Raw genomic sequence first — 25,661 nt, forward strand, 5'->3', positions numbered from 1 at the left:
ATAATGCACAAAATTAGGAATAGAAAAAATACTAATAGTTCTCTCTGGTGGTAGCAGTATAAAGAACTTTTTAATCATTTATATCAGAAAATTTCTCTATGAAGACCACATTTTACTTTATAAATAGGGAATGAGGAGAGTTTCTGGGGCTCAGAGTGGATAACAGGTAAGCAGCTCCCGTTAACAAGGTTCATTTCTTTCTTAATATGCTTACTTACTATTATTAAAGATCAAACTAGTTGCAGTCCATAACAGAGAAAATAATTAACAAATCTGTGAATTGTGTTTCTGCTTATATTCAACCCCTCAATGCCTAATCAACCCTATTAAAAATAACTTTTTTATTACTTAAGTATATAGCTGACATACAAAAGATGATTTTTTACAAAAAGTAAGCAAAAAGTACTTCTACTTTTTATAAAAGTAAAAAAATTAATTTATAAATTTTATTGTTTTTCTTCCTTGATACAAATATTTCCTGACCCATAGGAAATTGAGATTTAAGTTTCTCTTCATCCTCTTTCTTCTGTGTGTACCTCCCATTTCACATAGAATTCATGACATATGAGCAATCTAAAATTTCACTCATAATGTGGAAAGATGCTGCTGCCTGCCCTTTTCTGTGTCCCCACTGCTACCAAGACAATAAAAAAGCAGAGGATGACCACAACTAACCCTAGCAAGTAGAATAGATATTTGTGCTCCACATTCTACACTTTCTCTGACAACTTGGAACTACAAACTTCTGAGATTTATATATTCCTCAAAAATAAATTGCTGTAGCTCTATTTCTTTCATAAACCAAAAGTTGTTTAATAAAAGAGAAACTCAATAGACCCAAGTCACTTTATCTTTGTGCAACCTAGGCATCAGATATAGGAGATACAAGGCATACTGTGCCAACCTGTCTATTTCTACATCTCTAAATTTGTGAATTAAGCTATGTATCCATTATCACTTTGGCATGAGGTGTGTCTACTGATTGATTTCTTTGCAGTGTCCTATAAATCACCTACTTGCAATAGGATTCTGAGATCATCAACTGGTATTACTAGTTCTGAACCTACTCTAATGGTTATGGAATATGGATCCTGAAAAATCTCCCTGTGCAATAGGACTAAAGAGAAGCAACTTTCTGGGTCAACCACTGCTCCTAGCGCTCAAAGCTAAGGTTAGCTAGGAGCCATAGAATTGGTGAAGTAAAAAGTCCTAAAAAGAAAAGTGATTAATTACTATAAATTCTCTAATCTTGTATCATACCTTCAAAATGGTCTGGATGTGAAAAAAAAAATGTATAGGATCAAAAATATTATATTGATGTAAACACTTGAGATAAGACAATTTTTGAGACAGAATCAACCCTAAGAAGAAGAAATTGAAGGGCCATCCATTTTGACCCAAAACTCAATAACAACATTGAATTTTATTTTATTTTATTTTAATGTTTATTAATTTTTGAGAGAAAGCGAGCACGAGTGGGGGAGGGGCAGAGAGAGAGTGAAACAGAGAATCCAAAGCAGGCTCCGTGATGTGGGGCTCCAACTCACACACCGTGAAATCATGACCTGAGCTAAAGTCAGACAACCAACTGAGCCACCCAGGAATCCTAACAACGCAGAAATGAGGCTTGTTCTATTTCTCAAAACAACTAACTAAAAGACTGTTCTTAAACTAATTAGTTTTGTGCAATGATGTCTTTGTTTCTTTATTTGAAAATTTTACTTCTGACAATGTTTCTCTACAGCTCCACATATTTCCTCCATATTCAATTATCTAATCTAGTACCAAATCTTCCCTTGCTATTTTATGCCACTCCCAAGAGATGAAACGAAGAACTTGGAAACTTTTACCCCAATCTTCTACTGAAGATTTCAGAACTGAATAAAGCCCAGGGAGAGGGGATAAGAATAGTATCACTGTCAGCCCACAAGACACTTACAGGAGTGACACATTATATCAGGATTTCCCTGTCTTCTTAATCTTGGAACATGAAAACCCTCCTAGGCAATTAACCTAAAAATGTTTTTCTGCATCTCTTTAACATCTTTCTAATTCTTTGAGAATTTCCTCTTATCCATTATTAGGAAACCTCCCTTAAAGTTTTCCTTGTTGGAAAACAATCGTCAATTTAGGAAAAAATAAAAGCATCAACTAATTTATGGGAAAAACTTTAGACTTTACTTTTCCCCCGAAGAAGCTTTATTAGCCTGTAAAACATTATCAAAAGTGTTAAAAGAACCTAAATCAACCTAATCATAAAGGATCTTGTATTGGCACATTCGGAAAGCCTTGTTTATCCCACAAATAAAGCCATTCATTATGTGCTTTTGTTTCCCAGCATCTCATTAACTCATCTTGCACAGCACATCTAAAGTAGTCTCTTCACTTTTTCTGTATGGTTCAGAATTATCCTTGATAATGGCTTTCAAATACATCAGGGCATCCCTGCATTTTAAGATCAAAGGGAAATACTGAAAATGAAAAATGGTCCAAGGGAGCACCGGGAGAATACATATCCCCCCCCCCTTTGTTTATCACTGCACTGTGCCACAACAAGATAAAATAACACAGCTTGCGCTTGCCCTCAAGGAGCTTATATTACCACATACCTGAGAAGGCAAGGCACATACAAAACAAAAGTGAAAAGTACAAACAGCATGTACTAAAGCCATAAGGTTGACATTATAGTGTATAATATTGTGATTTAAAGAGGAAAGTCAATAAGCATTGGAATCTACAAAGCAAGTTTCCAGAAAGCAGGTGTGCTTCAAGATAGCTAATATGTGCATAAGGTGATGCAAGACATAGGAACCCATCTCAGAGAGGAACAACAGTATGTTGTAGAATAATGAGATATATCTGCTCAGAGCCAAGGGTATTGAGGAAAGTCCTGGAATACCTTGAAACAGATAAATGCAAAAATAGAAAGCACAGCATTCCCATTACAATTACGTATAACAAATTATCCTAAAATCAGTGGCCTAACATAACCACTTTATTATTCTTATGTTTTAGGTTCATCTGAAATTTAAAAAGAGTAATACAGGAATGGCTCATCTCTGCTTCATAACAACACTGGCCTCAGCTGGGAAGACCTGGTGGGCTACAAGGCTACAAGGTGGAATCACCTTGATGGGGGGAAAAAGGAACAAAGGCCAAACTTTGCTGTGGCTCATAGTCTCCAGGTAGGATTCTTGAAGCACACAGATTGTAACACTCCTACAGCTCCCTCAAGGACTTCCTTTAATGTTTTACCACTATAGCTCTGCTCTTGCAAATGCTACTTTCCTCTGATAGCCATAAACATCCCCCAAGATATATGTTAGCAATTACCTTTCAAATATATGGCCCACTGACATACATCTGAAGGGTCTCATGACTAATGTTTTACTAGACAGTAGTAAAGAAACTTATCTTAACAGCAGCTAGCCCTCCAAGGTCCTGGAGACCTTGCTTTTAACATGCACAAATTCCGTAGAGACTTACCCTATCTCTAACCCCCACTTACTAAAAAGTATACAATCAGTTACTCCTCACAATCCCAGTGCAGCTCTTTCTGCCATGGGTCCTGTCCCTGTGCTATAATAGAAGCACCTTTTTACACTGAAAACATCTCAAGAATTCTTTCCTGACTGTTCTCTTGCAGCCGATCAACCTGAAGGTTCACTTACTTACATTTATCTAAGCTGGGATGACCTGAAGATTAGGACTGATGACCAGTTAACTCCATGTGCCCTCTCCATATGGCTTTCCTTCTTCACAGCTGGACAGCCTTAGGGTGGTCAGATTTCTTACATGCCAGTTTAGTCTCCAAAGAGGAGTGTCCCAGGGACAAGCTACATCATCTATTGACCCAGCCATGGAAATCACAATGTTGCTTCCATCATACTCTCTATTGGTCAAGCAGTGACAAGCACACCCAGATTCAAAGGGTGGTGTCTTAGACCCCACCTCTCAATGAGAGAAGTGTCAGAGTATTCTGAGGCCATGTTTTAGTATCAACAAACACAGGTTTGCTGAGTATTTTCTCCCACAACATCTAAAATACTTCACAATTTAATAAATTCCCTAATACTCAGGACAGGAAAAACTAAGTGTTCAAAGCTGGAATGACCACATGTCTCAGTTGTCCCAGGAACAGTCCCACTGTATAATTGTCCCCGTGTAAGTATTAATTGTTCTCTTTTCATTCTCAAAAGTGCCAGCTAAATAAGCTATATGATCGGGGCGCCTGGGTGGCTCAGTCAGTTGAGCGGCCGACTTCGGCTTGGGCCATGATCTCGCGGTCCGTGAGTTCGAGCCCCGCAACGGGCTCTGTGCTGCCAGCTCAGAGCCTGGTGCCTGTTTCTGATTCTGTGTCTCCCTCTCTCTCTGCCCCTCCCCTGTTCATGCTCTCTCTCTCTCTCTCTCTCTCTGTCTCAAAAATAAATAAACGTTAAAAAAATTAAAAAAAAAAAAAAAGCTATATGATCATCCTATTTGATGCTAAGTTGCCCTAATTTAAAGACCCCAACTACACATACAGGGTGAATTCATACCCTCATCTCCCTCCCAAATAACTGAATTTAAAATGTCCAAGTTAACTATATAAAAGTTCCAACTGCACTCTCTTTTTGAGAAATATGCCAGTTATTTTACCAGTATGTGAAAATGGTAATCAGCAGGGGATGGTAAAAATGAGGCAGAACCAAGACCACGTGATTCCAAGGCTCTCTCCTCTAATTCAGGTCCCACAACAGGGTAACAAGGCAGGGTATAATTCCAGTTTTGTTCATTAATGTAAGGAATCAATATTCTCTATGCTAATCTTGTTGCACAGTAGTAGCCTCTCCGGGCTTTCATAAAGCCTTAAGTGACAAAACACCAATAAGAGCCATATAACTAAACTGCACATTATTAGTTTCAAAGGCAGATTCTCCTACTTTAGAGAATAGGCAAGTCAAGGAACAGTTGAACACTTTTTTTCGACAGTCCCTTAAAAGACTGAAAGTTGTTTATTGTGATTTTTTTAAATAAGGGAGTGTATTTCTCTAAATAGAGGACTTTTCCCTCTTAAACACTGATTGTGCAAGCCAGACTAGCTGCTAACACTAAATTGCAGATATTTATGATTTCAGTTAACATCTTCCCTTGGATGTAAGAACATCTTGCTTTGGCTTTTTTTTTTTTTTTTTAAATTTTTTTTTTTTCAACGTTTATTTATTTTTGGGACAGAGAGAGACAGAGCATGAACGGGGGGAGGGGCAGAGAGGGAGACACAGAATCGGAAACAGGCTCCAGGCTCCGAGCCATCAGCCCAGAGCCTGACGCGGGGCTCGAACTCCTGGACCGCGAGATCGTGACCTGGCTGAAGTCGGATGCTTAACCGACTGCGCCACCCAGGCGCCCCTTGCTTTGGCTTTTAATACAGTTTGCTATCAACAAGAGCACCATCTTTAAGAATAACATTCAGCAAAGAAGAAACGCGAAAGGAATTTTGTTTACGTTTAACTAAGAAACACTTATGATATTAACTATGAATGGTGAATGTTAGTCTTTAAAATGCCAATAATGAGACCTTCTCCCCTTATCTGTATCTGCACTGCTAGAACAAGAGTTTTCCACCAAAACGTCTATTTAGAGATTTTCCATTAACAAGTTGTCCACTACTCTTCTAGTAAATTAAATTCACCAGATTCAGTTCATGTTGGGAGCTGGGCCCTACTTGCCTTACATAGAAGGACCTTAGTACATACAAATTCCTGGACCAGGTTGTCAAGAGTTTAAATATTAGATTTTAAATAATAGCTTTTTAGCTATTCCAAACTCATCCCTGATTTAAATTCCAGAATGTATCATACACCTATATTACAACTTTCATTTCATCTACAAACCTGTTCCAGTTAGGGTTCTGTGTTGGGGGGTCCCCAAATCCCCCTCCAAATTCAGTGATTTGCTAGAACTCACAGTACATATAGTTATGACCTATTACAGTGCAAAGATACAAAGCAAAATCCATAAAGGGAAAAGAAACATGAGCAAATTCTGGAGGAAACAGGCTTAAGATTTCAAGAGTCTTCTCCTTGTGTAGTCAGATAGGATGACTTAATTTTTCCAGCACCAAATTGTGTGATGTGTATGAAATGTTGCCTATCAGGGAATCTCATTAGAGACTCACTCTCCAAGGTTTTCATTGGGGGCACCTCTGCCTAACACATACCAAAATTCCAGACTCTCAGAATGAAAGCAGGTGTTAAGCATAAGCCATAATGTTTGCATAAACACTTTGGCACAGTAAACGACCCTGATCAGTTAGGGAATGGTGGGAACATTCTGAAAATCTGAGTATCCAGTCATCAGATAACGGCTAACCTTGCTAACAGAACTTTCTATAGCAGTCCCAAGCCAGTTATGTTAATTCTTCTGTGCAGGTTCTCCAGCTCTGGAGATCTAGGTAAATTTGACTTGAACCCCTCTCCCAATTCGATGCCCCCTAGTCGATTAAGCTTCCCAAATTTTTGCAAACTGTCTAGGGCCTTTTCTTAAGGTCTTCAGCTGAATTTTTCAGTTGCTTGTTTTTCCTCAGCTGCCTGACCACCTTCATGGTAATCAAAGTCAGGACAGTCTTGTGCTCTTTCTGACACCAGTATTCAAGGTAAAATGATGATAGAGAGCCAGTACAAAAGACCATACACACATTTGTAACAATCATGTTCATTTCCCCTAACTCTTTCCCATGACTGTTCCTCTCACCATTTTCTTCTCTCACTTCTAGTAGTGCTTTTCCCATTAAAATAGGGTGGCAAACCAGAAAGAGTGATTTTAGGAATCAAATCATGCCCAGGTAATTCCCTTGAGAAAACATACCATATATATTCGTTTACTAATGCAATTCTCAAAAAATACATTTCTAAAACAAAGAGGTTGCTTTGGCACCTATTTCATGTCATTTATTAGGCCCTTATGTAATCTTCTTTCCTAGGAGTTCTGCTCAGCCACCTGGAAGGTGAGCAAAATTGGAATATTTTAATATACTCTACATAAAATTATCCTTCAGGTAATTTCCTAGATGTTCCTAAATTTGAAAGCAAGAAATGTACCTTTCATAGAGCTCTCTGGCCGCAGGAAAGAAACCTTTGGCAGAAACTTTTCTGCCCCTGTGGAGCATCATTTGACAATGTAATTTTGTACCAATCTAATATTCAGGCATATCTGCATCAGGGTGGCTCAAAATACCATCCTTGCAATATTAGATCTTTGCAACACAACATCTTATTCCTCCCATTTCCATGAAATTCAAGTTGCACTTTAGAAACTGTTTCTCCCAAAGATTATTTTTAATTCAATTTAAATTAAGCAAATGCTCACTTGAGCAGCTAAAGCTCTCTTAAGGACGCTTAAATTAACGATAATTATTTAAACATTCATATACTTATATGTAGTTCTCCTGATTTAACCTCCAAGCAACATAATTCAAAATTATATCCATGGAAGGAGAGTTAGTTAATTCATGCCCTTCATAGGAGAAAAAAGTATTTCTTTTGAGGATTATTATATTAAAGGAAAATAAAATTATTGAAATGGACTCCTAAATTCTTCACCTCCGCATCACACAGTCACAAGGTAGACCATACAGACTTAGGTAAAGTTTTAAAACCTAAAGCTCTTACTACAAAAATATAATAATAAATGAGAATGTAAATTCCCTTGATAAAGTTCTGGATTTGTTCTTGAACTCTATCTCACATGTCTGAGATTCACTGACTTAATCTATAGACAAGAAATATGAAGATTAAAAAAGAATATCAATGAAAACTGAGTGTGTTCTATAAGCTGGAGGAGGTGACACGGATGTCAAGTTGATATTATGACAAAAGCAGGGTCAACAGATCTTCATCATCCTGTCAGGTTTTCATTAACTCTCAGCATCTTGCTCTCCAATAATAGACCTGTCTTACCTTTGTTATTGAGACATATTCTTTGAAGGCCAATGCACCTCTGTGGCCATCACAACACCTGGCATGCTGTCTCACACTACATAAATGCTCAACAAGTACTAACTGAATTAATATAGAAATAGAAGTGTTACTCTCCTCTTCATAGCAATCTAGGCTATTAGGGTTAAAAGCAAAGGTTCATATGGCCTCCCTCAAATACAACACAATATTACACAGATTTTCTCTTTAAACCCCAGCTGGCCAGAGCATAAGTATCAATGGGCTTTTGATGCAATGGGAAAAAAAAAAGGAAACAAAAAAGAATTAAGGTAAGGCTTAAAGATGCAGATCTTAAGTTTTATTTAGGTAAAGTAGGTGGAAATCAAGTAGGGTAACCAGTTAGAATCAAAAACACAGTAAGAGGACCAGCAACTGAGACCTGAAAAACAAGTCGGAGTGAAGACGCAAGTAGGAAATATACTTTTAAAAAATAAAAACAACCATTTGCATCATGCACAGATTTTCTATATGTTTCTATATGTTCAGTAGGAAGTAATCCACAAATCTGGCCCACTTAAAATTTATAAAAGATGACAGTGGAGATGCTTGGTTAGAGTGGAGAGTAACCAGCCAGGAACAAAACCATTTGAGTCTATCCATAAGGGAATTCTAAAAAGATAGATGTATCATTTCTCATTCCTGTTTTCCCTCTCTGAGAAGAATAAGAACATGCTTGTTTACATGGCAACCCTTTTTCCCTTCTTATAAATTTGAGAGGATGCAAGAGATGGAAAAGTTTTTTCTCCTGCAAAGCAATGTATCTCATCCAGTTACAGAATGTACACTGCGGCATCATTTTTAATACTGTCAGTGAGATCAAGCATAAAATGGAAAAGTAGGTTTCCCGCCATCCTCCATTTACATGCTATAATCAAAGAGTAACCCAAGACCATTATCTTCCAGGAAGATCTTCTAGCTTATAGCTGATGAAATATAATTTTAAAATCTCTACTTAGACTTAAGATATTGTCTTTAGGTAGCCCTTATTAAAATACACATATTTCCTAAAAACAATAAAATATTAACTCAGCGAATGGTTAATCATACTGTTGTACATGTATACCATGGAATACTACTCAGCAGTCAAAAGAAATGAAGTATTAATTCACACAACAACTTGGATAAATTCTTAGATGATTATGCTAAGTGAAAAGAAAAACCAAAGGTTACATACTATATTATTCCATTTATATAATATTTTCAAAATCACAAAATTATAGAAATGGAGAACAGATTAATGATTGCCAGGGGTTAAGAATGAAGGAATTGGGGAAGGGGGAATGGATGCAGTTGTAAAAGAACAACACAAGGGATATTTGTGGTGATGGAACTGTTCTAGATCTTATCCGTGATGATGGACACATGAATCTATACATGTGCTACAATTGTGTGGAACTAAATACACACACACACACACACACACACACACACACACACACACAAATACAAGTAAAACCGGGGAAATCTGAACAATAATCAATGGGTTGTGTCAATGCCAAGTACCAATATTATACTATAGTTTTATACAATCTTTAAGATTTGCCTCAATTCTCCTTTTTCCCATTGCCTTATAGTTTTGCAGGATGTTATCATTAGGGAAATTAGAGTAACAGGGACACAGGATCTCTCTCTGTATTATTCTTTACAACTGCATGTGAACCTACAATTAGCTTAAAAATAAAATGTTTAAAAATACTGACCCATTAACGTGATTTTGCATATAGATATACTAGCTCTTTCTGAGATGAGCCAAATAAATGCAAAATGGGCTTCAGAATTAGAAAATCTCCTTTCAGTCCCAGAAATCTGGGATTATTATGTGTTGTTAAATTATGTGACCTCTTAGACTCTTGGTTTTCTCTTCTGTAAAATGGAGATAGTAATGCCTCCTTAACAGAGTTGTTGGGACACCTGTGTGATTCAGTCGATTAAGCATCCAACTCTTGATTTCAGCTCAGGTCATGATCTCACAGTTCGTGAATATGAGTCCTGTATCAGGCTCCATGCTACAGTGTGGAGCCTGCTTGGGATTCTCTTTCTCCCTCTTTCTCTGCATTTCCCCTGCTCATTCCCTCCCTCTCTCTCTCTCTCTCTCTCTCTCTCTCTCTCTCTCCCTCTCTCCCTCTCTCAAAAAAAATATTAAAGAAACTTTATAATTAAAAAAATAGGAATGTTGTGAGGAATAAATTAATCAGTATCTGGTACCTTGATTAGCACTCAATAAAAGGGAATGACTATTGTTAACAGATGAGCAATAAAGAAGTAAAATATAGGTTCTTCCTCAAGGAGACAGAATTATGGGATATACTACATGGGGTCCTGGAGCTCAAGGCAGCTTGTGGCAAACAGATGCTGGAGCACTATGGGAGCCAAATGATTTGCAACATCTACCTCTTTATTCTCCCTGGAATGTTCTTCCAGGTATCTACTCAGCCAGCCTCTTAACTTCACCCAAGTCTCTGCTCAAATATCAGCCTATTGAGAGACTTAACCTGACTATTCTATGGTGAGAAACCTTCATCATTGTCTTCACCCTGACTTTATCACCACTTAGTATATGTTATTTGACTGACTCTTTCCACCTCCCTATATTCCCAGGACCTAGAACATCACTGCCATATATCACTGATAAATATTATTCTATGAGCAAATAAATTCTTATTTCCTAAAGCCAAATAATATTCCAAGTAGTCATTTTTCAAAGTATGTGGCAGGGTAGATATATATAAGAGAAAAAGATCACAGTCATTGCTTTCTAGAACAAAGTAATTCCATGTTTACCTTCCTCTCCTAGCCTCTTCTTTCTACACACCATTGCATTCATTCATCCAACATAGTATCTAATGTGTGAAAGTCACTCAGATCATGAAATGCCTTCATAAACATTTTCAAGGTTTAAAGCTGTCCCTTCTGAGATTGGCTTTGGTCCCCAGTAGAATCTAGAATGTCACTGTCCATACCCTAGTTCTTAATGAAAATAGATGGACAAGTCAAACACGATGCAAAATTATAAAGCAGGCCTTATTTATCCTTTGTATGACTCTACCTCCTCCATGACAATACCTTTCACCCTTTATCACTGTCAACTATTACTTGGCTACCTAAGCCAATGCAACACCTCACCCAGACATGATCATTCATGAGAGTCACCCCATGCCCAGAACTCTTCTAAACTCTATGACTCCATGAATTTTAGCATCATTCAAATTATACCAAGAAGGAAGTCACAAATCTCCTTTTACACAGTGCTACTACTCTCACTGGCTATTTTCCACCTAAGCTTATCCAAGTATAGCACAAGTCTTCTGGCTGAAAGTAAGTCACTCTGAATACTCTAAGACAAGGACATATGAAATTACAATACCAACTGCTGATTAACTTCCATTCTGGTGATTTGCAACAACCGTGACATTACTCTAATAGTAGATAGTAATTTTTAATGCCTTTCACTGGTCATTTTACACTACAGGCTATCTTTCAAATTACAAATGAAAGTCCAAATTTCAAATGAAACTTTTGAACCCTGTGAAACATTATGTATCATATTTGGAAAATCACAAATGATTCTATTTCAAACATCAAAGTATTAGAGAAGTAACTCCAAGTTGTAAATTATAGCAAACCCCTGGAAGCAATTCTCTGCAATTAATCCTGCCAATACGAATTTTCAATGGTAGCTAAAGTTCTTAATAAGATCAGTCAACTTCCACTAAAACAAAATCCTGAGCTGGTTGAAATGAGAAACAAATATAGACATGTTACAGGGGGAGACAGCTATGCCCTAATATTTATTTTTAAACATTTCTAAGAAAACAAAAGATCTTATACATATTTACTAAGAATGGGGGTTTGGGGAGTTGGTCAGGTTTTGTTGTGCATTGAAGATTGAAATTTAGCATGCTAAGGAAACAAGAAATATCAAGGTGAGCGAGAGGGAAAAAGCTATCAGGCTATGCTCTAGTTTTAAAATTCATTTCTTAGAGAACAGTATATTTGAAAGCATGAAAAAATGGGTAAGTCAAAAACCCAAAGGGGAAAACTAGGGTTTTTGATATCTGAGTTGTTTTACAAAAATATTATATCCCAACAGATTAAGCTATAGATGGTTCTACAAGGTACTTGTTTCATAAAGCATGACAAACCACCAAAGGGGAAGCAGAAGGAGAGTCACCTAGCTTGCTCACCTGCTGAACCAGAACACTTCATTTCCCTTTGATAGTTTTGGCAGTAACCTTTTGGGAGACTTAAAGGATGGGGATTGAATCTGAACAGTTTTCTTTATAGAGCCCTCAGTGAATTAAGTGTTTCATTTATAAATGATTCCATGATGCTGCCTTTGTTTTAGTTGACTCAAATACGTCTATATCATCCCCTAATAATGTGTTTTGTACTTAGTATGTATAAATATTCTAGCTATAGGGCTAAGGGCACCGTATTGCATTACTGCTTTCATCTTAGTCCAAAAGAGCTTTTTGCAACTCATTCACTCCATCTATTCAATAAATATTTAGTGAGTGCTAGAATCTGCTTGAACGGATTCCAATGCTAGCTTTGCTACTTACTAGCTACATAATAATGACTCAAGTTACTTAACCTGTCTGTGCTTCAAGTTCCCTATCTGTAAAATGGGAAGAGCTGTAGTACCTACTTCAATAGACTGTTCAAGAATTAAATGAGTTAATAAAGTACTTAGAACAGTGACTGCTGCATAGTGGAACCCAGTAAGCTTTTATTGTTGTTGTCACTCACCAGGCCCTGCACTAATGTTACAGCAAGCAAAGCAGAAATATTCTTGCTCACTCGAAATTTTCAATCAGTAACTAAATATATATTTCATTACCAACTGAAATAATGGGCTATGAAGAAGAAACAATAGGATTCTATAAGAGTATATAATATAGGAATCTTTACTTGTACAGAGTCAGGCCCCTGGTATCTGGTTGATATCTGGCCAGCGCACTCCCTTTCTTTTGCTCATTCAAGCACCTGACTGAGCTATTGTTTCAGGTTTGGTTGCTAATTAGGGTTAAGATGGGATTTTAGGGCTGGAAAGAGAGGCTCTGGTTCAATCTCAAGGATAAACCATACACACAACTTTTTAGGCATTTGCCCAGATAAAAATATAAAGTTTTCCCCATTTAAAACTATCCTTTCTGTGTATATTTTAAGATCCTCTCCAAGGAGAGGTGATTATGCTTGCCTGAGATTCATGCCTTCTTGGATTAACTTTCAGGATATATATGTTAAGAAAAAGGCTTACAGGGGCACCTGGGTGGTTCAGTGAGTTGAGTGTCTGACTTCAGCTCAGGTCACGATCTCATGGTTTGTGAGTTCGAGCCCCGCATCAGGCTCTGTGCTGACAGCTCAGAGCCTGGAGTCTGCTTCAGATTCTGTGTCTCCTCTCTCTCTCTGTCCTTCCCATGCTCATGCTCTCTCTCTTTCTGAAAAATAAATAAACATTACATTAAAAAAAAAAGGTTTACAAAACAGTGACAACTGCAACCACCTGTATCAGTATGACATAACCAATTAGGACCAAGAACTAAGACCACCTGGGTCAACATGATTAAGCAATTTGCCCATGAAAGTTAAGACAATGAACCAATAAATTACTGCTTGGAGGACTCTGAAAATTAAATTCTGAGAAAACATTTCTCACTGGGGAAGACAGCTCACTTCGCAGTCTCCCTTCAAGACTTGCACTGCGCCCTATCCATCCAATCCAAAGATTTTATGTCATAAAATCTTCCCAATCAACCTGATCCCCACTTTACAAGGCCCATCTTAAAATCACTCAGCTCACCTTGGTAAAACTGACTTAAAAATCACTTGTCACAAGCACTGACATAGTGTGTACAAAGTATCATTTGATTGACAGTTATTTTCCCTTAGGTTGGCTTGGATTCCTTAAATGTATAATTGCTTAGAATAAGAATGCTTTAAGCAAAGTACTAAACTGTGGTAAACTGGTCAAATCTACCAGGTCTGTTAAAAATATCCAGTATTTTGGGCACCTGGGCAGCTTAGTCTGTTAAGCATATGATTCTTGACTTCAGCTCAAGTAATGATCTCCCAGTTTTTGGGTTTGAGTCCTGCATTGGGCTCTGCCCTGACAGCTCAGAGCCTGCTTGAGATCCTCTCTCTCTCTCTGCCCCTACCCTGCTTATGCTCACTCTGTCTCTCTGTCTCAAAATAAATAAATAAACTTAAAATAATATATCCAGTACTTTATTTTTTTTAATGTTTATTTTTGAGAGAGACAGAGTGAGACAGAGTACAAAGGGAGAGGGACAGAGACAAAGGGAAACACAGAATCTGAAGCAGGCTCCAGGCTCTGAGTTGTCAGTACAAAGCCCAATGCAGGGCTTGAACTCACAGACCGTGAAATTATGACCTGAGCCAAAGTCAGATGCTTATCCGACTGAGCCACTGAGGTGCCCCTCCAGTATTTCAAATTATGAAGACAGAGACCTTAATTATTACAAGTGTGCTTATATTCTGTCAACTTGACAGGATAATAAAATCAAACAAACCTCTCTCCTATTGACAAGTATTTATAACCCTGAAATATATTTCTGCATAATGTAGCATCTTTCTGGAATTGTCATTCTGAAATGAACTTGTCTCTTACCCTAACAATTATAAATGCTAAAGATTCTCTGTTGCTACTACAAATTCACTAATGACATAGAGTCTGCTTAGTTAGGGTATGATCATTAGATACTTTTAAAGGGACAGGTTGTTTTTTTAACACAACAGCAAAATATACCTGATCACCTAGTGCACTATAGTCAATTTATCAATGGGGGGAAATCATTACCCTGTATGGTACTTGAGAGGAGGGGGCTTATGAATGTCATTTCTGGAGTTGCCTTTCATTCATATAAGTATGCTATATTCAGTATCAGAATTTAATCCTTCCGACCTTCCCATTTAAGAGGTGACTGCCCACAATTCACTTGTTAATTGAGCCACCAGGTTGAGATTTCCCCTGAGGGTACAATACTGATGTTGAAGTTCATTCTCAACCCAGTAAAGACCGGAAACAATCCAATTAAACAACTGGCAGCCCTACCACTGGGAAAAGCTAGTTTAAAAAGAGGTAAACATAAAAATTTTATTTAATTCAAAATACCTTTCAATCTGTCTATAAAAGTGCCAGGGAATGGATAAATAACAGTAATAACAATACATGATGTGTCATAAACATATTAAAATTCAACACAAAAGTGTCTGATTCTAATAATTATAAATGCTAACTGACAAAATACAGTATCATTCATCCCAGGCCTAAAACTCTGCAAATACCTAATGTCCCCCATTTTGAGTCACTGCCAAGACTCTGTCAAGGTGTTGACTTTCTTACTACAATGAGCTGTAATAAACTTAGCTTTGGTATATTAACACATGTATTAACAGGTAATGAGATACTGAGTGTTCAACAATAGTACATATGTTATGATTCCACTTATAAATAGTATTAAATATCAGAAGTATAAATGAAGATTATATTAGCTAATGGTGTGATAGGTGAGGTTGTTTTCTTTTTTCTATGCTATGTGTTCTCAAATGGTCCACAATAAATATTCTTACTTTTAAAAGAAAAAAGGTTGGGGCATCTGGGTGCCTCAGTCAGTTAAGTGGCCGACTTAATTTATGCTCAGGTCATGATCTCACCATTTCAGGAATTTGAGCTCCATGTCAGGCTCTGTGCTAGCAGCACAGAGCCTGCTTGGGATTCTTTCTCTCTCCCTCTGTCTCTGCCTCTCTCTCATCCATGTTGTCTCTGTCTCTCTCAAAATAAATAAACTTTAAAAAAAATACTTAAAAAATAAATACAGAAAAGAAAAAGGTTATCTTAATATTTTAAGGCCCTCTACAAAGTAACTCTTTTTAAAATGCTTATTTATTTATTTTGAGAGAGAGAGAGAGAGAGAGAGAGAGAGAGCAGGGGAGGGGCAGAGCGAGAAGGAGACAGAATCCCAAGCAGGCTCTGCACTGTCAGTGCAGAGCCCAACTCAGGACTCACTCTCATGAACCCTGAGATTACGACCTGAGCGAAATCAAGAGTCGGATGCTTATCCTAGGAGGCTACCCAGGCATCCCCACGAAGTAATTCTTTAATTTTAATTCTTAGGCAAGATATTATCATTGACATTGAACCAAATGTCAATTATCATTGACATTAAAACAACACTCCTAATTAACATTTGCTGGAATAAGTAGGCTGTCTGTTCGGGAGTGAGGTCTGTTATTGTGACATGAGAATTTCTCTGGCATTTTGAACATTAAGTGATGTGAAGATCTTCAGTCTCCCTCCCTTCCTTTCAAAATTGAAATTACTAATATAAACTAACGGTGGAAATATAGTTTTACCCCCACTACCTTAACATACAGATAAACAAAAAATAGAAAACAATGCCCTAAATTGAGTTGCTACTCTAGCAATGATTTATAATCATGTTCACTTAAACAATAACCCAAAGAATAAATGGGTTCAAGCAAGTGTTCATCACATGCTGACAAGTAACCCCTTCAGTCCAGATGCTCACTCTCAGGTTTGGGTTTGTTATGGTTTTCAATTTTTGTTTTTTGGAATGGTGGGGTTTTTTGGTTGTTTTTAAGAACTATTTTGCATACACATCGCTTATATTCAAATTTACCATATTTTTTTTTTACTGATCTTAACCAAGTTAATAAAATTTAATCATTTACAAAGAATTGCTTAAAACAATTTATCAAAATTTATTAAGCTCACTAGGACATTTTCCCAAACTGAGCTAATGAGGAAATGCATACTTTTGAGCTTCACCTGGAAGTAGAGTAAAAGCAACAAGGTCAAAATTCTAAATGTGATATTTTTAAAAGTCATTCAAGTGTATGCAAGATACAACAATATACCTTTAATACAATTAAACCCCTTAAAAGACTTTCAGGGCTTTGACTCTTCAGAATGGAGATATCTACAAATGTCCAAACACATGAAACAGGCTGGCAACAGGACTTCAAAGAAATCTGTCCACATGCCTTTTAGACTCTTACTTACAATACATGAATTGACTTAGGTAATTAAGTTGCATATCTTGGCACAAATTGAGTTCCTAGGGTAAGTTTTAAATTATTTAAATGCAATCATGATGCTAAATATGATTTTAAAAAGTCATTAAAAATTTACCAAAGACCAAAATTGATCCTTATCCAGTAAAACAAATTTCTGAGAACAATGTAAATACTTATTAAAAATCTCTACAGGAGCTCCTGGGTGGCGCATTCGGTTGAGCATTCGACTTCGGCTCAGGTCATGATCTCACAGTTTGTGGATTAGAGCCCCGTGTTGGGCTCTGTGCTGACAGCTCAGAGCCTAGAGCCTGTTTCAGATTCTGTGTCTCCTTCTATCTCTGCCCTCCCCCCACTTGTGCTCTGTCTCTGTCTCTCAAAAATAAATAAATGTAAAAAAAAAATTTTCAAAGAATCTCTACAATAATAATTACTTCTGACCCAGTAATTCTCAGTTTCCTATATGAAAAAAAAATGATTTAAATACACTTAAGATGTATTTACAAATTATGTTTTTAAAATATGCAACTTTTAAATTGAAAATAAATTTCCAACTGTTAACTAAGAGTGGTTATCTCTGAAGGGTGATTTTTTTTCCTTAATAGTTTTCTATAGTTCCCAAATTCTTTTTATTGAACATTTATCAATTTTGTAATCAGAAGATGTAACTTGGGGGTGAAGAGTATTTTAAGAAAGAAAATAAAACCATACATTCAAGGCATGCAGTACAATTCTCCCTACTCTCTTACCGGCTTTTTAATCATTAGCACTTTTAATATTGTTAAATTCAAAAATATAAACAGAATCTCCAGACCTATAAATCATAGAATTTCCTGTTCATAGGAAAAGGATGCAGAAAAATAATTATATGCAGGTCCATATCATGTAGAATGTAGAACGCTTTCTCACAACTCACATTAAACCATGCTGAATATGTTCAGCCTTATGTATTTTAGGCTTATGTATTTTAGTTACATAAGCCATCTTTTATTTTTTAAGAAAAGTACAAAAATGCAAGAAAGCTACTTTTAACAAGGCAATGCTCTGAACTCAGTGAAAGCTTTATTATCCCACTTAGTACATTATTCTTAAGATCAAAGTTCGTTATTATATTTTCTGAGATGACACCTATCTGTCCCATAGTCCTCTTGTTCAATAACTTCCATTTAAAAATTTCTCTGCTTTCAAATCAAAGGAAATATTAAGGTATATCATGTGTCTCTGAAGATCTAAGACTCCAAATGCTTTGGGTCTTTAGAAGTACAACTATAGAGAAACCACAAAGGACTACAAAGCCGGATGAAATATTAGCCATGGCCTTTGTATAGATTATAGCCAAAGGAGTGTATTTGGCTTGAGGGACTCAATGATTTATTACTATTCAACTAACCTCCAATGAAAATATTGCTATGTCTCTGGAACAGACTTCAGAAACATCTCTAGGTGTCAACTACATGAGAGAGGGAGAGACTGGCTTAGCATATAGACTGAGTCTATCACTGTCAGTAATACCATAAAAGCATAACATAAGCTATTTCTGAGTCCCCTCTGGCTAGTAAGAAAGACCAGGATCTAAGCTCATAAGGTCTTGATTTACTGCCACCGTTTTCAACACATTGGCTCACTTGCTCATAATAAAGTTGAAAACATGATACTCCTTTTATATTTAGAAATAGTCATTCTACTTTCATGCTTCCTGGTTTGGGAATCAAAAAATAGCTGGAGAAACATGGTATTGAGTGTATGGCTGTGTGATAGGAATACAAATGTAGAGAATGTGGCAATGATAAATTGCTGATATACTAAATTCTGCTACTGATAGAAAAGTAACTGCTTTTATACTGGTTATTGTCTTAGTAATGAAAATCCCAACCACTCAGCCATAAGAAAGAAGGAAATCCTGCCATTTGCAATAACACAGATGGATCTTGAGGGCATTATGCTAAGTGAAATAAGTCAGAGAAAGACAAACACTACATGATATCACCTATATGTGGAGTCTAAAAAAGTGAAACTCATAGAAACAGAGAGTAGAATGGTGGTTATCACAGTTGAGGGTTGGAGAAAATGGAGAGATATTGGTCCAGCTATAAGAAGAATAAGTTCTGAGGATCTAACATATAGCATGATGATTCCATTTAATTAGTACTGTGTTATATACTTGAAAGTTGTAGGGGCGCCTGGGTGGCGCAGTCGGTTAAGCGTCCGACTTCAGCCAGGTCACGATCTCGCACTCCGTGAGTTCGAGCCCCGTGTCAGGCTCTGGGCTGATGGCTCAGAGCCTGGAGCCTGTTTCCGATTCTGTGTCTCCCTCTCTCTCTGCCCCTTCCCCGTTCATGCTCTGTCTCTCTCTATCCCAAAAATAAAAAAAAAAAAAAACGTTGAAAAAAAAAATTAAAAAAAAAAAAAAAAGAAAGTTGCTAAGGAAGTAGATCTTAAATATTTTTTAACACACACACACACACACACACACACACACACACACACACACACACAAATGGTAATTATGTGACCTGATAAAGATATTAGCTAATGCTATGTTGGTAATTATTTTTCAAAATGTAAGTGTTAAAATCAACACATTGTTTACCTTAAATATACACAACGTTATAGGTCAATTATCTGTCAGTAATCTGGAAACCTGGATCACTGATGCTGATTTCATCATAACTACTTTAGGAATATATGGTTTACTGTTACTGATAAGACTTAATTAAACTTAGCTTTCTGTTTCTTCATGGTACTTAGTATTGCTTAATTTTTATTTTTTTAAGATTTATTTACTTATTTTGAGAAAGAGAGAGAGCATAAGCAGGGAAGGGGCAGAGAGAGAGAGGGAGAGATAATCACAAGCAGGCTCCACACCATCAGCACAGAACCTGACACAGTGCTCAAATTCACAAGCCGTGAGATCACAACCTGAGCCAAAATCAAGAGTCAGGTGCTCAACCAACTGAGCCACCCAGGTGCCCACTTAATTTTTAGATATTACACTAACAACATCTTCCAGACTCATTGGAGAAAAGAGCTAATCAAAAGGACATAAAGGGTTGATTTTCATTTCTCTGTGATAATTCTGTTAAAGTGCACATTACTAAGACAGCTCTACTTAAGTATCATTAAACCATCTTCATTTAGCCACATCTATTCATCACATATTTATGGAACATCTATTATCTAGCCTTGTTCTAGAGATGTAATAAAGAAGAGAGGAAGAGTGTTCTGTGTTTACATCAGCCAGTAGTAAGACAGAATTTGGGGCTAAACTTGAAAATCTTCAGATTACTGGGGTGCCCTGGCTAGCTCAGTTGGTACAGCATACAACCCTTGACCCCAGAGTCATGAGTTCTAGCCCCATGTTGGGTGTAGGACTACTTAAAAAATAAAATATTTTTTAAAAAATAAAATAAAATAACTTAAGATTATTACCACAATTTTTTAATTTTTTTAATGTTTACTTACTTATTTTGAGAGAGAGAGAATGAGCAGATAGGGGTAGAGAGAGAGGGAGAGACAGAATCTCAAGCAGGCTCCACACCAGCAGAGCAGAACCTGAGGCGGGGCGTGAACTCACAAACCACAAGATCATGACCTGAGCTAAAACCAAAACTCAGACGCCCAACCTACTGAGCCACCCACGTGACCCAAGATTATTACTATAATTTAAAATAACTATTATTTTTTTTTTAATTTTTTTTTTCAACGTTTATTTATTTTTGGGACAGAGAGAGACAGAGCATGAACGGGGGAGGGGCAGAGAGAGAGGGAGACACAGAATCGGAAACAGGCTCCAGGCTCCGAGCCATCAGCCCAGAGCCCGACGCGGGGCTCGAACTCACAGACCGCGAGATCGTGACCTGGCTGAAGTCGGACGCTTAACCGACTGCGCCACCCAGGCGCCCCTAAAATAACTATTATTTTTTAATGAGTCCAATAATCCAATTAAGATTTTTAAAAATTCTGAAGGTGAAAAAAATTCACCTTCAGTCAATACTAAAGAAAATGCTTTATTTAATATCATTGCATGTTCAATTCAAAGAGAAGAGAGCTAAAACAAACAAAAACAAAACAACAAAGCCCACTGCTCTGAATTTAAGGAAAAAGGTTTTCTCCTGCTATGTAACCATAAAAATAGCATAAGTAATGTTATTAATAAAAGCTGTTCCCAAAATAGTCGTGATTTTTTGCCACTTCATATAAAATATTGTCTATTATTAATATTAATTAATGCCTTAAACCATGGACAACAGAAGTACTTTATTCCCAAGTCAACACCTGCACTTCTGTCCCTCAGAATAAAAAACAATTGCTAAAACTGTAAGAACAAAAACAAACATTAATTTGCAAAAAGCAGTTTATTACATTCACAGCTGGAAAGCTAATAAACTTTGGAAAGATGTTTTCCACTCCAGTCCAACTCAAATGACAGTGTCTACATCTTCATTTAATAGAAAATAAATCTCAAAGAAAGAGATTAATCTCTAAATCCCTGCCATTCATCATCAAGGGCAAATTAGGTAACTGCTTGCTTCTTGTTTCACCATTTCAATAATTCATAAGCTTCTCCTACAAAGATTGCATAACTTAAATCTCTGAGAGTAAACTGTCTTTATAGTTGAATACATGTGGTATGGTTTAAATAACTGACTTTGACGTTTCATGAACTAAGTTATAACCCATCTGAATGGGTAGAAATATCATCAACTACAAAATTCATTCCTGGACAAAACTGAGAAAAAAGAGCATTTTTCCTTTGGGGTCTTTTCATGTCTTTGTTTTTACCCTTCACTCACTTCTCTACTTCCCTTCATTCCAGCCCCTGATGCCTGTGCCAATCTCTGGATGTCAGTGACTGTATTCCAGAGTTAACTCTTATTTTTTCCATTCTATTAAGGGCTCATATTACTTAAAAGAAGCTGTTTGAATTGATTCTCACTAAAATGTGATTGACTAGTTATTTGGTCCACTCTCCCACAGGTATGCCTTTTAAGAGCACATGAGAAAAAAGAAAAGAAAAAGAGCAGATGGTTGGTGTAACAAATCAAAATAAAGAATTTCAAGCAGTTTGTGTAGGGAAGAAAATATTGGACTGGAAGATTTCTCAGGCAACCCCTCATTTCAACAGGGTTGGTGTTGTTTGAGGTTGATAAATAAGTAGAGATAACCACTCCCTGCATTTCTTTGGTACCCTATAAATATCTCTATTTACTCACCAATTATAAACTACATCATCTATTCATTCAACACGCAAATGTATGTCTGTATGCAAACCGTGTATTCTGTTCTATGCATTATCTTAGGCCTAAAGGTGCAGTGGTGAAAAGAGAACAGTCAATCTGCTCTCATGGAGGTTTTGGTAGTGAATGCCAGATAGTATAAAAGTAAAGATATAAGTAAACTAGATAATTTCATATTATATAGGTTCCTGAGGAAACAAACAAGGTGCTGAGGTGGTGTGTGCCAGGAGATGCTCCTCAAGGAAAGAATGGTCAGGGAACTTCTCTCTGAAGATCTGACTTTGATCTGAGATCTAAACCCAGCCAGGCAAAACAGCTGGGGGAAAATCTTTTTAAGCTGAGGCAATGGCACTTGCAAAGACCCTACCACAGGAAGATACTTGGCCTATACCAGGAACACAAAGAAGGCCAGAGTATTAGAGCATCACAAGAGGCTGAATGGTGCCTCATTACGCTGGAGATAGACAAGAGACCGCATTTTCTTCTTTGTGCCAGTGGAAAGTCATGGGAAGGAATAACAGTATGAGGGACAAAGGCCTGATCTCACTTAAAGCTTAAAAGATAACTCTAGTGGTTCATCCTCCTAAAATCCAAGGGTCTTTTTTTTTATCTTAGTGACTGAGACAGCAGGCTTCAGAATTGGACTGCATGGACTCAAATCCTGCTTCCACCACTTACACAGCAGTAACTTTCGACGAGTTTCATAACTGGACCACTGTGTCTTCTTTTTAAAATGTAGAAAATAATAGTATTTTTCTTATAAGATTTGTACTTATTTGTACAAAACAGAACTCTTGATTTCCCCTCTCATTTTTTGCTAACACTGTATGTCTCCCAGTCTTCCTGGTTTCAGTAAATGTCTCTAACTCCCAGCCAGTTGCTCAACCAAACTCCGGTCCATCACTTTCCCTCGCATCCTACATCTAATTTATTAGTCATTTCTACCTTCAAAAGAGTATCATCTAAATCTTACCACTTATTATAGACAATGTTTGTGTCCCCCCATAATCCATGTGTTGAAACCTAATCCCCAATGTGATGGTATGTGGAGATGGGACCTTTGGGAGGTGATTAACTCATGAAGGCAGAACATTCATGAATGGTATTGTGCCCTTATAAATGAGAACCCAGAGAGATCCCTCACCCCTCCTACCATGAGAGGACACAGAAAGAAAATGGCTCTCTATCAGGAAGCAGGTCTTCCCTCACTAGCCACCAAATCTCTGGGTGCCTTGATCTTGGACTCACAGCTTCCAGAACTGTTAGAAATAAATTTCTGTTGTTTATAAGCTACTCAGTTTATGGCATTCACTATAGTAACACAAATGGACTAAGACACTACTTCTTAGCATCTCCACTGCTAAAACACAGTGCATGCCCCCCTTTTCTCTCTCGTACACTAATACAACTACCTTCTAATACTTCATTCTTTCCTCCACTCTCAGCACCTACAGTCTATATTTCATACAAGATAAAAAGTGATCTTTTAAAGGCAAAAGTCAGACCATATCTATCACTACCTTACTCATAATTCCCAAATGGAATCCATTATATACATGATAAATTTCAGTCTCTTTATCATGGTCTCTGAAACCCTAATAACTTGATCCCTACTCACCTCTCTGACCTGATCTCCTGGCTTCTTTCTCCCAGGAAACACTCAAAATTCTTTCCTGTCTCAGAGCTTTTCCATTAGCTACTATCCCTACTACCCCTACTATCCCTACTATCATCCCTTGCCTGGAATGCTCTTCTCATTCTTCACGTAGCTACTTTCTTCTCATCATTCAATTCTCAATTCAAATATCACTTCCACTAACAGTCATTTCCTGATCACCTAACCAAATTTTATGTCTGTCGATCTCAGCTTTATCATGCTGCTTGGTCTTAAGACCCTTTTTCACTCCTAACAATTATTGAGTCCCAAAGAGCTTTCATTTATGTGGACTATATCTTTTAATACGTATTAATTTAGAATTTAAAACAAATATTTTAATTATATGTTTATCAGGTCATTTAAAAATAATAATTACCCATACAGATCCAAAGTAATTACAGATTTTTATGAAAACAAAAAAAAAAATAGATGAGAGCAGTGACATTGTTCTAGATTTTTGAAAAACTCCTTAATGTCTGGCTTTATAAAATAAGCTGAATTCTCATATTTGCTTCTATATTCAATCTAATGTAAAATGGTCTTTTAAAGCATATCAATAAAATCCAGCCTCACACAGGTATATAATTGGAAAATGAAGGAATATTCTAATAGTTTTTCAGATAATTATAAATATTCTTTAATACTACATCAAACTCAACAACTGGAAGTTTCTTAATGGTTAATTGCAATATGGAATCTGAAACCATATCAATAAAATTTTATGTTACATTAAAATCCATTGATCTATCTCTTACTTTGAATTAAAATAACATCATGCATTGGTCATTCAGAAAATATTGGTTCATGCCTGATTTCAAATTATACTACAAAGCTATGGTAACCAAAACAGTATGATATTGGCATAAGAACAAACATATAGATCAATAGAATAGAACACAGAGGCCAGAAATGAACTCATACACATGTGGTCAATTACTTACAACAAAGGAGCCAAGAATACACAATGGGGAAAGGACAGTCTCTTCAAAAAATAGTTCTGACATAATAAATTTGGACTTACATCTGGAAAAAAAATGGTCCTGGGAAAACTGGACAGCCACATACAAAATGAGACTGCCACTCTCACACCATACACAAAAACTAACTCAAAATGGATTAAAGACTTGAACACAAGACTTGAAACCATAAAGCCTCTAGAAGAAAACATAGGTGGTAATCTTATTCACATCAATCTAAGTGATGATTTTTTTTTTTTTGGATTTGACATCAAAAGTGAAGGCAACAAAAGCAAAAATAAGCAAGTGAGATGACATCAAACTTGCTTCTGCACATAAAAAGCTTCTGCACAGCAAAGGAAACCATCAACAAAATAAAAAGGCAATCTACCAAATGGAAGAAAATATTTATAAACTATCTGATAAAGGGTTAGTATTCAAAATATATAAAGAACTCATACAACTAAATAACAAAAAATACCCAAACAATCTGATTTTAAAATGGGCAGAGTATCCAAATAGACATTTATCTATAGAAGAACTACAAATGGCCAACAGGTACATGAAAAGGTGTGCAATCCAGGCAAATGTAAATGAAAATCACAATGAGATATCACTTCACACCTGTTAGAATGGGTATTATCAAAAAGACAACAAAAATAACAAGTGTCAATGAGGATATGGAAAGGAGGGAACACTAGAGCGCTATTAGTGGGAATATAAATTGGTGCAGCCACTGTGGAAAACAATGTGGACCTTCCTCAAAAAATTAAAAATA

This window comes from Puma concolor, chromosome B3, assembly GCF_028749965.1.
Source record: "Puma concolor isolate L17-30 chromosome B3, mPumCon1.1.hap2, whole genome shotgun sequence".
NCBI classification, from domain to species: Eukaryota; Metazoa; Chordata; class Mammalia; order Carnivora; family Felidae; genus Puma; species Puma concolor.